Genomic DNA, 7,572 nt, shown 5'->3' on the forward strand with positions numbered 1-7,572 from the left:
AGCAACTATAATTTGGCAGAAGGAATTGCTAACAGTAAAACATATTAAATGCCACGTTTACAGCCCAATTTATTTATTTCTTACTTTATTTATTTAACTGTTGTATAAAACCAATAAAACACTCAAGGTAATGTGTTATCACGAATAACATCGTTATTTCACAATAACACATGATCTCTCGTGTTCTATTGCTTAAATGTATAATATTTAAGTTCAAGTGCAAAGGTGGTGTTAAACTGTTTTCACTTAGCAAATCAACAAAATGTGAAATTTGACAAAGAGTGCCCAGCCTTTTGCATATAACTGTATATGTCTATGTTTTTGCAGGTGTAACAGCTGAAGTCTTCAGTGCAAGTGACAATGTGGCAAGTGACAAAGTGGTAGTTAAATATGAATTGATTAAATACATCACATTTAAAATCTCTAATTTATTACATTTTATAGTGCTTTTAGATACACTGTAGAATTAAGATGGATTCTAATAAGTATTAAAATGAAGAGAATGTTTGACATGTGACTGCTCTTTTTAACACAGAAGACAGATCAAGTAAACTACGCTTCTCTGACTTTTGGCAACAAGCAGAGGAGAACTGTACAGAGGAGGACCAGTGTTGACACCATAGTCATATATGAGGCTGTACAACACCAAGAGGAATCATAACTTGTAACAAAACACATATCTTCAAGTGTAGGGGGTCCAGTCATGATGCTTTATACCCCCCAACCCACCCACCCAGCATTGTTTTAGCACCGATTGACTTTTTTAAACAACATCTTTAGATTAATTACATCATAGCTCCAGATTAAACCAGATTTTCTTTATACAGAATATGTTACAAGACAATTTAGCTTTGAAATATAAGCTTTGTTTCAATGTTTTTTAGATGAGTTCAGAACTGATGTTGGCATTTAGCATTTTGTCTGTGCTGTTGCTCTGTCTCCACCAGAGACCACTATAAGAATGAAATGTATGGCATTCTAGTTACAACCTGTAGGTTTCAGTAACTTTTTGTTAACGTTTGATGCCATGGCAGCTTAATTACGCATATCAAACATAAGCACAAATACTTAAGCTTTCAAGACATCAAACGTTACGACACGTAATGGCAATTACAGCTAATGGTGACAAACCACTGCTTTATTACTAAACAAAGTCTGTCAAGACAGCTCATGACAGCAAATACATCAGCCATGGCATGTTATGTCAATTTTATGTAGCAGAGTTCAATTAAAGTGTTTCCTATGTTTCATTTACTCTGACTTATATTTTGCTAATATCTAGGATTAGTTTAATCCTAATATTTGAAAATGAGTTTCCTTTGAAGGACAGACATCTCACTCACACCTCTATTTCACAAACCATAATATACAATGAATGCATGTTTAATGTATTGTTTCCAGAACTCCTTACTCATCTGATAAAATTAAATAAAATTAATAGATTTGTAATTTTGTTTTAACTGATTTAGGAACATCCTGCCATGCAATGCAGCACTTTGGGGGTGGTTTGAGGGTGTAGTTTGAGGGTGTTTATCATTAAATGTTCCCACTCTGTAGACACAGCAGTAATCTTTGCCCTGTGGTTGGAGGGGCAGGGAGTGGAGGGGACATGCTCTATGTGGGCCTATCAGATCGCTTCATATATTAGGAATGTGGGCCCAACTTGAATACGTGAGACAGATTTTATGGTTTTATGACCAGTGACAACCAATCAATCTATCCAGTAAAATAATATTCATTTACTCATGGTGTGGAGGCCCCTGTCAAATGTGAAGGCCATAGGCAATCGCCTATTCCACCATTAGCTGCCACAGGCCCTGCCGAATGGTGTTTTAAATGGTGCATCAGTCTTCAAGTTACAGGAAAAAGACAGAGAGATTTTATTTGAATAAGGTGTTAGATGGTTTATTTCCTACTGGGGTCATTACAGTGTCACAGTTACACGGTTAGCCATGGTGTATGATCAGACCGTTACCTCACTGTTGACTGTTCCAAAATACAGAACAATATGATAAAACAATAAAATAAAACGGCTAGACAAAAAAGAGTGTGTGAGTCAATACAACTTAAAAATATAATTGCAATGGAATATGGTACAATTACGTTCCCAAATTAAAGGTCCTAAAGACGTACCCTTGGGGGTACCAGCACAGCCACAAGAGGGGTACCACCCCAGAGACAGTTTAGTACCTCTTTTCCTGACAGTGTGTTTTAGCTGTGACCCTCTCCCTTTTGAGTCACTTTACAGCAGTGCAAATCAGTCCTTAGGGACCACCAGGCAGTCCAGACAGCAAAAATGTGGACTGTCTAGGGGTCCCGGAGGAAGAGTTTGAGAAAGACTGCTCTAGAGCTGCTTCTTCACATTTCTCCAAGTGCAGGGGAGATGGAATTCACAGCACTGGGACACAACACTGATAGATAGTAATATCACACACGTGGCTACCAAGCACAGAAAAACACAGCATTGCTGGCCATAAATAATCCAAACAGCAACTTTGCAAAAATTTGACAGAAGAAAAAAAGAAAAGTGAAAAAACATCAGGCAATACCTGAGTCTGACTGGTTCACGGATGCACAGAGTGTAAAAAGAGACAACTACAACACACAGAATGGTACTTCAAAAAGTAAGCTAATGTTAGATGAGAACAGCTCTTTGTGGAGTAAATGCTTTAAACTAGTAGCTGCCAAGACAAGAAATGTGTCAAATCTGATAACGCATTTGATAAAAAAACAGGTTTAATCTCTGTGAAGAAAACTGCATGAAGAGCAGCACTAACATTAATGCTTTCCCGATGGAGAAACATACTACAACCAAACACAGACACAACTGTTTTCAGTGATGACATATCAGCAGGTTAAATTAAAGTTTATCGGGCTGGCTTCTGATCTTTGCAAAAAAACAAAAAAAAGTTAACTACTGTGGCATTTGTTGCTGTGGCAAACACATCTGTACTCAACTAGTACCAAAGCTAGCATTTATCAGCTAGTCAGCCAGCAGCCAGACTGAACTACACACACACTCCTGCACAAAAAAATGTCTTTTATGGGTCTTAACAACAAATCTTTAAACAAATAGATAAAGTAACTTAATATGGGAAGCTTTTAAATAAATATAAATTGTAAATAAATGTAAATTTACAAACATTTACAAAAAGTGTTGAAACAGTTGAAAAACATTGTCAAACTAGTAAATCTAGACTCTGACCAGGCCAAAACCATTTATAAAAACCATTATATTTTGGGCTTGGCCCATTTTCTTTGTCCGGGGGTGTACATACAAAATCATTTTTGAGGGTTTCATGAAGGAGCCCTATTTTCTAAGACATGTAAATGCCATATCATTAAGAACTATTACAGCCTTTGTCAACTGTTTAAGCTCCCTGGTTATGTGGGCTAACTAGCTGAAGAGGTGATTTTCCTCTGTTTGAATGACTATATTTAGTGGTTAAGTATTTATGAGATTCTACAGTGAGGTTATTAGGTTAAATCGGTGGTAATGATTATACCTCACCACAGGAGATCTAAGATGTATTTTTATTACCTACAGCATTAGCGAAGTGATTCATGTGGAAGGCCAAGAGGAGGGGAAGATGGAATTGTTATTTATTATTATTAATAAATTACATTTCCTTCTCACATTTCTGTCTTGTTTGTCACAATTACTAAGCTGGTTTTGAAAAAAGTATCATTTTGTTATTCCTATTGAATTCAGGGTATCAGATTGGTATCAAGGAATTTCAATCTATAGCCAGCCATAGTTATCAAATTAGCTAATTATCGATCTTCGTCTTACATCTTTCTCTTTGCCATTTCGTTAGCTACTAGCTAGGCAAAACTGTTATCTGCGTGGCTGTGACCAGTAGTCTGCACATCAATCTTCAGGGTTAAAGGTGAAAACCGTGATAGAACTGTATATTTTAACAATCAGCGAAACTTTTAGTTAGTTAGTTAAATCTAGTTCAGCTGTGGATCCACAACAGGGCAGTGAAAGAGCCGCGTGTTGCCGACCACTGACTTAGCTAAAGCAGAAAAACATTTTTGTGATAGACTATTACTAACAGTACTGCGCAGAGCCAGGGTCACTGGTGAGAGTTTTGAGGCTAAAGTGTTGCTGAAGTTTAAAGGACTCTGAATGTCATGTCTGTCTGGGTCTTGCTGAAATGTTTAAATTGGAGCACTTATATTTCAACAGTTGACAACACTTTGCACAAAATTGTTTGGTTTGTATGTGTTTGGTTATTTTTGTTGCTTTTTGTAAGTAAAACCCTGGAATGATTGACTTTACTTAGTTTAAATTTTTGTTGGATATCACGCCTTTGGTAGTGTAAGTCTGATTGTTGGTTACACTTAAACTTATTTTTTAGTAATTTCTTTTGTATATTTGCAGCTTTTCAGTTGTATGTTTCTTTCTGGTACATGATTAAATGCAGTGTCTTGGTGACATTTTCAGTTAGGCTTGTTTGGTGTGTCAGGTGGAGATTCACAAACATTCTGACAATCATGCTTTGAAAGTAGCTAAAAAGTAGCCACTACTTTTTTTCTGAAAAAGTAGCTAAATTGTAGCTAGCTACAAATTTTGGGAAAGTAGCTACAAAGTAGCTAACTACTAATTTTTCAGTAGCTATTCAAACCCTGCTTTACACACACTACCCTTTAAAGGTGTTATTATCAAACATCAAATGAACAAACATACATCACTGTTGCCCTCTAAAGGTGTTACTAACAAGCATCAAATAAACAAACATTACTCACCACCGGCCTTTAAAGGTGTTACGAACATCACATTACTCACCGCTGCCCTCTACAGGTCTTATTAACAAACATCAAGTAAACAAACATCACTCATCGCTGCCTTCTGAAGGTGTTTTAGCAAACATCAAATAAACAAATATTACTCACTGCCACCCTCTAAAGGCATTACAACCAAACATCAAATAAACAAACATTGCTCACCACCGCCCCTTTAAAGTTGTTATTACCGAATACCAAACAAACAAACATCACTCACTGCCACCCTCTAAAGGTGTTATAACCAAACATCAAATAAACAAACATTGCTCACCATCAGCCTTTAAAGGTGTTGTTACCATACATCAAATAAAGAAACATCACTCACTGCTGCCCTCTAAAGGTGTTATTAGTGAACATCAAATGAAGTCAAGTCACACTGGCAAGGAAAAGTGGCAAGGAAAAACTCCCTAAGAGTAAGAGGAAGAAATCTTGACAGGAAGCAAGACTCAAAAAGGGGACGCATCCTCCTCTGGTCGACACTGAATAGCAAACAATAAGAAGAGTAATATAAGCATAGAATAATGGCTATGATTAAATAGTTCTGAGTCTGTGCAGCAGTAGCATCAACAGGAGGGTCGGTTCAATGAACAAACTTGTTTCACCGTCACCCTCTAAACGGGTTACTAACATCAAATAAACAAATGTTACATCTAAAAGTTCCCTCATCTTATAACTTTTATCCTTTCAGTATGGTACACATATTACACAGGAAATTTATCACACCCAATTTTTTTCCTGAGTATAACAAAAAACTACAGTTTTCAATGTTATTATGGACCTTAAACTTACATTCCTTATTCTAAACAATTCATGATTAATTTGCTGGAACCATGATGTTAAAATTGACGTAAAAGATTTAGCATTTACTGAGTAAAGCTCTACTACATTGTATGAGTAACATATGTATCTTAGTGAACAAATCTTATGTAAGTGAAACCCAGCTGGCCAATCATCCAGCTGCATTTAGCCACCCCATTTGCTCCACCCCATCCCTTTCCTTTATCTTACCAGAGTTTGCATTTTAGATGAATTTACAGTAGAGCAGAGGAAGGTCTTCTTTAAGCCAATCAGAAAATGTCTGGACTATTATATTTTACTTGTCTGGTCATGATCCAGTGTAAGTATACATGCTTATTACCTTTGTACTAGTTTGGAATACAAAACAAAAAGTTTAACCTGTAAAAGAATTGAAAATAACATATTTAGAGCTTAGAGTTTTGAAGTATGTGAAGTTACAAAAGTTTCAAATTTAGTAGTTCATGATGTGATCTTAAGTTCTCTATTTGTGCATCCTGTCCTTTTAAGGTGGATGTGCTACTGAAAGATTTGTCTCACAGCTCGAGTCAACAGTGAGGGTCCAGCCAAGGCACTCCACCAGTCTTGCATGCCAGGCTCAGATAGGAGGCAGCTTTTCAATATTCTGGATAAAAATTCCTCTCAATGAAACTCCAGTCTGTGTAGCTACAGCTCAAACATATGTGGATGTGACAATGTGTAAACAATTCGAAAACCATTCCAGAATCAAAGTCACATGGAAAAAAAAGATATTTAGTTTGTCATTTTCATCAGTGGAACAAACAGATGTTGCAACATACTTTTGTGGAATGTATAGTTATGGACATTTGTTTTTTGGAAATGGGAGTAAGCTGATCCTTGAAGAACATGCTGATGGTGAGTATTAAACATTTGGATTTAAGACATCATTATTGCGCGAAGTGACAGATCAGTTTTGGTATTACTTTAGATTTGTCATCAACAAAGAACAACTGAATTTTTGGTGATAATTTAGCTTTGTCACAATTTAAAGAAACAATTTACAGATTTAACTTTAGTTTTCTTTATTGACTCTTGAGTACCATCATTTGCAGTCTATACATTTTACCTTCAATATTTTCAAATGCAGCACCTGCATGAGTCTATAACTCATTACTAATTACTAAGATTTTTTAAATGTACCCATTTCTATCAATCAGGCTATTTTGACAAGTTTTCAAAGTTAATTTGTTCAGTTTTCAAAAGTTTCTTATTTGTGAATGTATACCTCTTCTACAGCTACAGTTTCACCAAACACAACTATAAAAGACAATGAAGAGAATCATGGTGAGTGTGATCTGACTCTTAGCTCTCATCATCATTGTCTATAATTATCTGTGCTTTTTTGTTTCAAAATTCTTCTGCTGAAAATTAGTACCACTTACTTATTATTTACAGTGTAAAATACAGTTGCACAATTATAAAAGTAATATATTTAGTTTTAAATGAGATGATTTTTGTTTGTGAAATATTCAAGTTAAAACTTAACCCCTAAATCATTTTCTCTTGTCACACAAGGAAAAGTGTTACAGTATGAATACCTAGTGCCAGCATTAGCAGTAACTAATGTGGGCTCCATATTGTTCATCATGTGGCTCTGTTACCTCTTAAAGAAGAAACAATTAGGTAAGAATGACTGTGTAAAAATGCTGTTATAGAGAAGCATCTCATATTTCATATTTATCCACATATTGAAAAAAAATTGGAGAATTTTTTTTATTAAAGAGTGTGAACATTCAAAATTTAGTACCTTTTTAAAAAATACATCTCATAAAACGTGGTAATTTTTTTAATTTCCAACATAAAAAAATAATGTAATATATGAAATATATTGCCAGTAATCACGGTCACAAATGTGATTTACAGTGTGCATTATACAGATGACTGTTAAAAGTACATATTTTGCTGATATTCTGAGTAAAAAGAAAAAAAAGTTAATGCCATCTCTGCATAGAACAAATGTGAACA

Source organism: Colossoma macropomum, unplaced genomic scaffold, assembly GCF_904425465.1.
Source record: "Colossoma macropomum unplaced genomic scaffold, Colossoma_macropomum, whole genome shotgun sequence".
Classification (NCBI taxonomy): domain Eukaryota; kingdom Metazoa; phylum Chordata; class Actinopteri; order Characiformes; family Serrasalmidae; genus Colossoma; species Colossoma macropomum.